Source organism: Micrasema longulum, unplaced genomic scaffold (assembly GCF_059751315.1).
Source record: "Micrasema longulum isolate JH-2025_06_02 unplaced genomic scaffold, ASM5975131v1 h1tg000639l, whole genome shotgun sequence".
NCBI classification, from domain to species: domain Eukaryota; kingdom Metazoa; phylum Arthropoda; class Insecta; order Trichoptera; family Brachycentridae; genus Micrasema; species Micrasema longulum.
In genome coordinates, this window is record NW_028277835.1 from 721,859 (window position 1) to 733,591 (window position 11,733).

The following is an 11,733-nucleotide window of genomic DNA, read 5'->3' on the forward strand; positions in this document are numbered from 1 at the left end:
TTTAAACAGAAAAAAATATAAGGGTGAATAGTTGAAAAAAAAAGGTTTATGTATGATGTAGATACAAAAAAGGACGGGAAAATATTAATTATTTAGATTTTTTTCTAATCGATTTACAAAACAGTTTTAAGGCAGGTTTTCTAAATTGTGTAAAAGACAAAAATATTTTTTAATGAATTATTTCATTTTACCTAAGAGTAGATAACAATTAATAACTTCATTAATATGTGCCATTATATATATTATTAATAATGCCTAGACTTCTATAACCCCTTCGGTAAAATTTTCATCGTCTCTGTTGTAGTATAATACCTTAAAAGTACCTGTTCGAAATACTCGGCAGCTAACGTAATTTTTTTAATCTCCTGACAGTCACAACTATTATTACAATTCACCAATATCTAGATTACACCGGCTAGGTAACGAGTATGGTGAAGTTGATATATTTCGTCTGTCTTTATATAAATATAGGTTAAGTATTCAAAAGGTTATAAATTAATTTGTATAAAATTTCTTAATATTGTTATTTATTTACTTTTTTTTTCTCATGTATCTCTATAATAATGAATAAACTTATATGTATATATATGTATGTGCATGTATGTGTATGTGTATGTATATATATGTACATGCATGTATGTATATGTGTGTGTGTATGTATCCATATGCATGTGTATGTATGTGTGTATGTTTTCATATGTAAATTTGTTAAATATTTTTCTATGTACCCATATACCAATGTTGGTACATTTCCTTATTTTTACTTATTATTGTATTTTTTTAGGTTTTCTTATGTTATCCTAAATTTAACTAAATTTACATACTTATGTTTCACTGCTGCACTTGAATGTAATTTGTAATATATGTAAAAGCCCGTAGGGAGTGCAAATTAATAAATAAATAAATAATACTACGAATTTAGTTTAATTCCACTTTATTTTTTTACCAAAAACGGGATTTGTCGTGACCCGCATGGTCAGACTATAACAGACGATGTTGGTCTTGTTGAAATTTAACTAAATACTTTTTTATTATTAAAATTAAAATGCAGTTCCAGCAATAAGCGTTAGAAAAAAAACTAAACTATTTCATAGAATATTTTATTTGAAAACTTTCGATTACGCACAAACAAGCAAAGTTTTTTTACGGATTTGAACAGACTGTATATTGTTTTACAAAAAAGAAAAAGGGTTATTTTGACGTTGTTAAGCGGATTTAAGAAGCGCAAATTGTTTCTAATTGTTCTTTGCATAAATCGATCTCGGGTTAAATTGCGGCTCACTCCATACAAACAGACGCAGACGTCAGGTTCGAATCTCTGGGTAAACATACCACAAAGGTACGGTTACCCGTAAATAAAAGTTCCCTTTTCCCATTGAGTAATGGATAATGGAAAGATAATTTATAAACAAATACATTTATTTATATTTTTATATATCTTTAGCTTTTTTATAAAAATCAAACTTTTATTTCATTGGGTGGTTGGAAGAAATTGCCATTTGGCAATAAGCCTGCCAATGTACAAATAACATTATGTACAAAAAGTTAAATAAATACATATAAATTTTCTCACTTTTTTTATATTAATCATCTAAATATTTTCCTGCTTTCTGTAAAGCAGTTTAAAGTCAGACTTCTTGCCTCCTCTTTCACATAAGTAGCCGCTCGATTGTGGAATAATAAAACTTTTATTTTATTGGTTGGTTGGAAGAAATTGCCAGTCGGCAATAAGCCCGCCAATGTACAATAAACACAATTTACAAAAATTGAAATAAATAAATAAAATAATCCAAAATTATTTTTTATAATTGTTATTCTAAGCAATTTTTTTCAAGAGTTGCAGTTAATTCTTAGGAAGTATACCAAATTTTCTATGTAACATTATGTATAATTTTACTATGTTTGTGTACCAAAATAAAATAAAATAAAGGTATCTCAGTATCAATTATGATAATCTTGATGGCTTCCATAAATATAAAAACGTTTTGATCAACCGTCAGAATAAGTTCCGATACACCATACACCGCTTGCAAATATTGGTAGACCGCGTGATGGAGCTAGAAAGTCGGGACCTGCGTGGAAGAATTTACACAAGTCTTCAGATCCATAAATCCTGAAGGCGCATATCCCGCGAGACTCGGCCATATCGTGCCATAGTGCCATGTTTACGTTGATTGCGTAATTTTACACCACAATCGAGCTCGATTAACGTTTATCTTTGTACGGAATGGAGAAAGATAGAAACACGTTTAACATGACGGTTTGCAAAACTTGGGAATTAAATACGAGATAATTATGGCTACGCGCATTTAGTGTCCCTTCATTTCAAGTAGCGATGCTGAATTATCTATTATATGGAATTCTAAACATTCCATCTATATTTGATTACGGAAGTGCAGTTAAAAAATAAGTAAAACCGTAGAGTTGGAATATATCAGAAGGCGCGTAGAGCCAAGTTTGTAAACATCGTATTATGTCCAAAAGACCCAAATTTTTGTGTTAGGTTACGTTATATTTCACAACAAAAAATAATTTACTGACTGAACTATAAAAAAAAACAGGTACATTTATTAGGCAAACGTAAAAAAAGTCATTAAATAATCGTTTAGTACGTAAGTCAATTATTACCGTTTAATCTTACACGGCTTATTAACAGAAAGCCGGGTAAAAAAATTCGGCTATCATGGCAATACTTACAAAAGGTCCGCGTAGGTACTTTTATTAACAAACTGAGAGATGGTAAAATAATCGAATTCTTAAATAATTTTACTTGTGAATTAGCTTCTTATCCTACCGTATTCCCTTTTAATCCCAGCAGTATTTTGACTCTTGCAAACGACACAACACGGCATAGTTGAATTTAAATCAGTAGTTGCGTACTAAGCGACGTCTGCAGAGTACCTAATGGCCAAAACGTAAAACTACTAATTTGTGATCAGTTTAGTCGGATTCATTTTGATGCGCGTATGCGGTTTCTAAACTATTCTAATTCTGTGAGTAAAACATTCTTCTTTTCACAAGGACTCGAAGATTCCAAAAAACTTCGTGATAAAAAATGAACAATAAAACATTATGGCGGTTAGCCTGTTTTAAAAACTTAATATATCGTCAGCCTAACTTGCAAAACTCTTCAATCCACAAATGGTCTAAAATTATATTTGGGCGTTTTCTGTTAGGATATAAGTAATAATCTACATTTTAAAAAATAAATTATGATAACTTTTCTTATATAAATTATTTATTATATAAATAAAAGTATCACTTGTCTTTTATTTATATAATAAATTACAATGAACTTCCATCAAGAATTTTCACTTACAAACTTAAATAATCTACATATATACTAAAATTTGTTTAATCGTACAGTGTTTCATCCTTATTTTTTAAATCGAAAAAAACTTCGCTACCATTCGCCACTGAAGTAAAAATGGTTTTTACTCTTCCCTGAAAAAAAGTAAGTTCGGGACTATGTAACGAGTTTTGCAAGTTGGGCCGACGATGCTCTCGCATGCTATGCATACTTTAGTACGGATATTGTCTGTCTAAGAATAGAGCATGAAATCCTAGTTAGACAAATTACTTAACGGTAATTATTGGATTGTAGACAATTCGGAATTTAATACATAAATATATATATTTATGGTACCATTCTACAGAGGAGGTTGGCATCATTATGGTAATTTTTATTTTGTCCGCAGTCGCTTTTTAAGAGCATATGAAGAACATAATTTACAGAAAATATATCATAAACTCGGTTAACTCAATAAAACTTATAAAATAAACAATATAAAATATATTTACAGGATAAAGTAAGAAAACCGAAATCGAACGCTAAAAATATTTATTTTATAGGGATATTTGCGAGTTAATTTATGAGTAAATAATTTTTGCAACATAAATAAAGTTGGACTCCACATTTTTATCTTCAGAGTAAGATCGTTTAATGATATCGAATCACATCAAGACGATATCACTTCTGAAAATGTATACGCATATTTTACTAAATAAAAACTGTAAAAATTTACGGCGCATTTGTTGTTATTTAGTAGGTTGACAAAAATGTTTTTACGGTTTTTTTTAAGATTTTTATAAAAACTTTTATTGTAATATTTATGATAACCATTGTTAGCATTAAGAGTTTCCTATCTTTCCATAAGCTTATACATATTCAATTGGCATAAAAATCAAAAGACTTAGATGCAAAAAATAAATCTTAATGATTTTTTTGAGTTCTATTTTTGAAGAATTTTTTTTAAATTCTGTAGCAATCTTATTAACTGAAAATCAGGTGGAGCATGATCTAGAGAAAATTATCTGACCTGGTGTTTAGGTATTATTGCCACATGAGGTCGCGCGTTGTCACGGTGAAGCACTACCCCTTTCCCCTTCTCTCAAACTCTGGTCGGTCCTTCCTTATATAGAGTTGTATTTAATTTTGTCAATTGATCACAATATAATTATTTTAACTTATCGTATCACTTCAAAAATTTTAAAAAAATACTTAGAAGAATGGAAGTCAAAACATCCATAGATTTGTTTCTGTACCCAAGTTTTGTTATTTTTTTACCAAAGGAATAAATAAGTTTATGAAAAAATGGGAAACTGTTATAGCTGACAGTGGTGATCATATAATTATTGGTTGAAAAAGTAAAAGATCTTTTTATATATAAATGTGGAAACTTTTGCGCCAACTTATTAAATGATATGAAATTTCGAACTTTTGTTTAAGTCACAGTAACAAAAATTGCTAGAAAAATATTAGTCATTCACCTCAAGGATTGGCATTCATTCAAATGAAATATTAGATTATTAAGACTTATACATTACAAAACTTATAAATTAAATTGTCAACACGACTAGACAATTTGCATTGCGTGTTCGCCTATTCGTCATCAGGGCAAACGGGTTATAGGATAATACAACTTCTGAATAAAGCTCCTTCTACTGACAACACTACTATATGGATAAGGAATATTCATCAAAATAAACGTGTTTTATGAAGAACTTGTTTTTTACTATCTTATTTAAACGCTTACCTTGCATATATATTTTTATAAATATTATTTGTGTATACACTATCTATATTTTTGCATGACTGTTCTGTTTTTTCTACAATATTACTATAATAGAAAATTATATTTATTTCAGTGCCTGAAATATGTTTACTTGAACAGGAAATTGTTTAGTAATAATTTAAATCGTATAAGCAATAGATCCGAAAGTGTACTGTCAGTTCCAGGAAGCAGAACTAAGTTCGCACAGAGGCAATCCTTACATGTTGGTCCAAGATCCGTCAATCTTCTAACTAAGTGACTACAAAACAGTAAATCCCTGGTACAGTTTAAAGTAGGTTTGACGTCTTTGATTAAAATAGAAGGAACAAATATACACCTTTAAAAAAAAAAATAAGAAAAAAAAATGCATACTGCAAATAAATCATGTTTTCGTAATTTCAGCATATGTTAATTTGGATTTTCTTTTCTTTTCTTTTCATAGTCATGTCATGCCATATTTATATTAACAAATTATAAAAGGGATGGAGAATACCTTAAATAAGGGAATATGGAAATCTAAGCATATACAGGGCTTATGACCTGTCATTGGCTGGTTTAAGTGGCCACTTTCACACTGTGTAATATTCACCATTTCGCCTATGTTTGAACATCCATATTTCTTCAATTCTTCCATTTGTAGATTTAAGTGAAGTTAAAGAGCTGAAACCTTTATTGTTGTGAAAAGATTCATCTGACTGAATTATTTCACATACTAGGAAACGCCTGAAAACAATTTTCCAATTTTTAAACTTCTTCTTGGACCAGGTGGTTTCATTACAATATTTGAGTTTGTCCAAATTTTTGTAGACTAAAGACTGGATTTCGCCCCCTCGGGAGTCATTAAGATTAACAAATTACAACAGGGGTGGAGAATACCTTAAATAAGGGAATATGGAAGTCTAGGCATTTACAGGGCTTAACAAACTTTTTAATAATTAAAAATATAATGGCCCACGCTCAGACGCTGAAGTCTTTGGGGGCATTTTTTCCAATTCATGTTATTGCTTAATTTTAAGATGTATTTTTCTAAAGTGTATTTTTGTAATTATACGTCTATGTAAATATATGTATGGAAAAATAATTTAATTTTAAAAAATTAAAAAATAATATATGTACCGATGAAGTTAGTGTTTGTAATCGCGACCAAGTTTTATAATTTTCAGTATAGATTAATGTAGGATTTTAGTTAGCTAAAACGAGTCGCCTCAGGTCCAACCGAAGAGACATGGCAAGATAACTCAGCGGGCAACGAGTAAGGGCGAGACATTATATTATTAGTTCGTGATAAACAGTACCAGCGATAGTTAGTGGAGAAGTACATCACACCAGCCTAGCCGTTGCCATTGGTGTTGGTTAGTATAGGTGTCAAGCCGAGACCACCCATACAAATTGTTCGCGATTAATAAATCTAACCCCATTGATGTGTCTGCTTCAGCGATCGGGGGATATGATAAGGATAAGAAAGAAGATAAGAAAATTAAAACGTGAAGTAGCGTAAAGAAAAAATATTTAAAAAAAACTTAATTCGTCTTTTTCTAATTCCAGTCCGTTATATTTTCTTTTCTTTATGGTTGTTTGTTTTGTAAATAAATGAAAAATATACTTATAAAAACAAATACAAAAGAATATAGATATATTTGTAAATACAAAGCAACAAAGCTGAAGAAGAAACTTAAAATCATTGAGTTAAATTTCCTGCCCGTACAAATTAAAATTTATAAACATCAATCTGTGTTTTGACTGGACATCTTGGGAATGATAAAATTTTTATTGATGAATTTACAAAAATTTAATAAAAAACAATAACTTGAAAAAAGTCTTGTCCTGTACATCCCATGCATTTAAAAGAATATGATCCACCTCCCAGTGGCGAACGGTGATTTTATTTACAGGTCTGCTATAAAAAAATATAATTTATTTGTACCTTCATAGTAGGTACATAATATATTGTAAGTGATTTACTACTTTCATCATTATTTTTTCCGATTCCATATTCCACTACCATACATTAGAGTTGGCACTAGAACTCCATTGTGAACAGCTAGTTTTGCCTTCTGCGATAAACATTTCTTTGCCGAAGTAGATTTCAGTGCACCGTTCACCTTGTTCCCGGCACTCACCCTCCTTTCAATATCTTTCATAGTCTTTCCATCTCTTGTAAACATACTTCCCAGGTACACAAATTCCTCTACCTGATTCAGAATATCTCCGTTCATTTACATTACATTTTTAGTGATATCATAAGTTGTGTACGATTAATTATTTTATGTGACAACATTTACATTAAGAATATTATGTGGAAGCCTCTAATTGGAATTTATGATATATATATACATATATTTGGATAATTTATATAGCGCCGTTTTTGTGAAAATCACCTCAAGGGCGCTGTACAGTAAATAAATATCCCACCACGTCTTGCAGCTACAGAGCGCATGGACGGTTGGGATTCTTGTTCCTCGTCTCCAATTATGATACACAAGAGCTAGATTACAGCACGTCTTGCAGCTACAGAGCGCATAGACAATAAGAAATCTAACATTTTTAATTTTTTATTTGACAGTAAAGTTAAGAGATTTAGTGATATTTAAAAAATATATATAACAAACAAATTTATAAAAATAATAGTTAGATAACAACAAGTCTTCAAGCTACTGAGCGCAAGGACGGTTGGAATTCTAGACCTCATTTACTAAATTTTATAGTTGATAACATTTACCTATTGAAGCTAGATTACTAATCTTCTGGCAGCTACAAAGTGCATGGACGAGTAAAATTCTGGCAACTTAAAAAAAAAAAAAATATATCCGGTAGCTAATAAGGGTAGCTTTCGTAGATGTTCGGTAGTCACTAGTCACTGTTGCAGTATCGCACATGTGCAAACACATGTTTTTGCTAAATTCCTAGAAGATGGTCCGGTCCACGGATAGTTGCCGAAGGGAGGGGGGGGTATGTATTTATAGGGATATGTATTTATAGTATAATTGTATCTTATAAATGTCTGTTGGCTTCCTTGTGAAATAAAATCAAATAAATAAATAAAAACTATAAATTGCAATTTTTTTTAGCGGTTCTGTGTGATACAACTCTCATGCATGAAATTAACTGAAAAGGTCGTAACTGTGTGATATATTGTATTGTGTAGCTATATTATCCATTAATTTAACACATGAGTCATATAAAAGTTTATAAAAAAATAGCACAATGAATTCAGTCAGTATTAGGTTTTCTCATTACAATTGAATTGTCAACTGACTAAAAACGGCCGCGTCGAGCGCCACATGTGTTGCGAGTCATATGTTAAAAGAATCATCTCAAAGAAAAATAGTCCTTAAGAAAAAGTGTTTAAAATACCGTTTTCCAAATCGAGAATCATCAAAGAATTTGTGTAATCTGCAAGTTTACTTTAGGAGAAAAATCCCGTCACTGGGTTTAAGATGTTCAAAATATAGTACACTTATTTGTAAGAAGAAATAAGCTGGAGTAATCAGCTATAGTTTCTTGGCTCATTACTGGCGCTGGGCGCGCTTCATTAATATTTTTATTTATATTTGGAGAAAAATACAAACGGTGGTAATAATTTATAAGAAATATTTGTTTTTCTGTAAATACAATTACTTATGAATTTCTAGATATTGTTTTATGGCTGAAAAACTTTAAAAACATTAGATTGTTTTTTGCAGTGAAATATTTTTTTTACTAGTCATTGATATATGAAAGTATTAGAAGCAAACTAAGGAATCTCCACCAAAAACGGAAAATTAGTGATTGATGCGAAAATAAACTATACATAAAAACCTACCTACCTAAATAATAGCGTGATTCAAAACCGTCTCTAAATCTTGCAAAAATATATTTCACCGCAAAGTTAGCATTCTCCATTGAGTTGGTGAAGCATTATTAGAAATCTCATTATTCTTTTTTCAAAGTTTTTTGCTAAGATTGCTTTAAATACCCTCATATATCAAATGGTTGGAAATTTCTTGTAGAACAATACCTCGCATTCAACTCATTTTGTGATTTTTGACTAAAACTGCATTTTTGCTTATGACGGTAGTATGGGTAGCCTTGAAAATTAGGCAAAATACCTTTATAGTGTGATTTAAATTATGTAAATAATAAAAGCATTTACTAAGTGTGACTTCCTTACTAGACGATGCGGCACTTAACATTGTCTCACCTAATTATTATTTTATTCTGTAGCTACAAATGTTCATAATAAATAGGATTCATGAGAATACAAAACTGGGAATCACAATTGAAATCACAAGACAATGGAGAGTGTTTTTAACGGCTGGCTGGTAGCTTTATATCTGTGTTGTAATGAAGGACATTAATTACATGACGATTAATCTATTTGCATTGCGAAATTCCGTCAGACATGGTAATAGAAATAGCCCAGCATCGAAACAAAGAGGATTATTTTTAGGAAGGAATGAAGTATAGATATAGACCAGAACCCTGGGCGAGTGCTTTTTAGCCGATGGATGCTCTCAAGTAAAAATCCTGACTAAGGAAATCGAGTGAAGATAAGCGCATCTCGGTTTTAGTGGTTGGGGTGTTAACATACCATTTTCGAGGTTCTGGATTCGATTCATAACAGACGGGAAATATTTATTTCAAAGGGTTTTTTACGTGCAATATTTCGTTGTTTCTTGATACATACAGGGTGTTCATTAAACCCTGTCACATCCGAAACCACGATGATCAGTATGAGCAAGAAGACATATTGGCACATTAAATTATTTTTTTAGAACGAGTAAAATGTAAAAAAATAAAATGTCAAAAATAAGCAAATTGTTGCTTAATTCTGCAAGGGAGAAACGAGAAGGGGGACGGGAGAGTCTGATACTGCGCCGCGCTCCCCTAACTTCTCCCCTGCAGAAGTAAGCAACCATTTGTTCTTTTAAATATTTTATTTAAAAAAAAAAATTGTTTTACTTTTTTTTTTTTAGTATGGTAATTTATTATTTCATTTAAATTATTTATTGACAATTTTTGATGGAATTCCATTGTAATGATGTAATTACTTATATTTACGTATAAGTTATTAATTTTAAAAATACCTGGTACGCTTCCACTTATTTTGACCAATTAGCGCTTTCACCCTATAATGGGCATCTTCAGACTGGTCATCTTCAGTCTGAAGATGCCCATTAGAGGGTGAAAGCGCTAATTGGTCAAAATAAATAACTGAAAGTGTACCAGGTACTTTTAAAATTAATAACGTATATGTAAATATAAGTTATTACATCATGCTAATATGTCTTCTTGCCTATACTGATCATCGTAGTTTCGGATGTGACAGGGTTTAAAGAACATCCTGTATACGTGAATATGTATATTTAAGATGTCCAATTAAAATATACTCAATACATTGTCGTGGTGGGAAGTTCGAAGTTTATCAAGGTTTAGATAACAGAAAAACACAAACTAATGCAAATTGGTATTCCGGTGATCATTCAACGGGAATCAATTAAATCCAGCTCACTGCACTTATTTTATTTCTGAGATTTCTTGTGAGAAAAGCGGCTATGATCAAAGCACTTGACCAAAGTGACGCGCATTAATCCGAAACAAAAGAAGACCGAAAACAAAACAATCGCAAAATGGTGAAAACGATTTGGTTCGAATGTCGCCCAAAATGTAATCTGACATTCGACTCATTACACGCTCCGTGATTCTGGTCGGTAAATCCATTCCGATTTACCGATCCTTCGTCCAGTGCGGTTTCTCGGACGGATATTTATTCACATTCCTAAAGAAGTAAACCGTATCAGAACTATCTTTGCGGTAACGTATACAATTCAATAATTCGAAAAAAATCTCATTTCGACCAAATTATGTATAATGCTTATTACAAAATCGATGAATATATTAACAGAATTGCATATGGACAGTAAAAAAAAAAAATCAAATCGCTGACAAACGTATTTATTCAAATTGTTTTCGTTTCTTCCGCGCCATCAGTGGACGAAAACGTTAATTGATGGAGGACATTCGTTAACCGTAAAAATTCGTACTATAAAACCAACATTTTAATAAGTAGGTATTTTAAGTACAAATTAAGACTTAAGAAAATTATGAAACCAATAATGAGGATAATTTATTAATACGTATTTGAGATTTTAATAATAATGTCGTTCAATTCGTGGTCTATGGTCCGTACGATTGCCTATCATTCAAGTCTTAGGTTCGATTCCCGACCTGGCTGACATGAAATATTTATTTAAAAATATGTTTTTACACCTCAATCTTTCACAGTTCCTATAACTAAAGAGTAAAACCAATTATCTAACCTCCATGTACCATTTTTTTATATCGAGAAACACTGCCATTGATACCTATAGTAATGCAGTGTCCCATGCTCCATTTGGTGCGGAAATGGAAATTAATTAAATTAATAGGTTTTTAGGGTATGAAAAGTAGCATTTGAATCACAAACTCACAAAAAACACGTTCGCTCCCGGCTCAGCAAAAACATACTTTCCGTTTTTGAGCAATTTTTTTCCGCCAATTTAAATGATTTTAAATTTGAAATACTTGGATAAATGATAAAATCCATTTTATCATTAAAAATTTGTGAGTCTATAAAAATTTTAATACTGATTTATTAACATATTACAACATAAATGAAGAGCATTTAAGAGAAGGTAATATATAAATCTAGGCATCTACA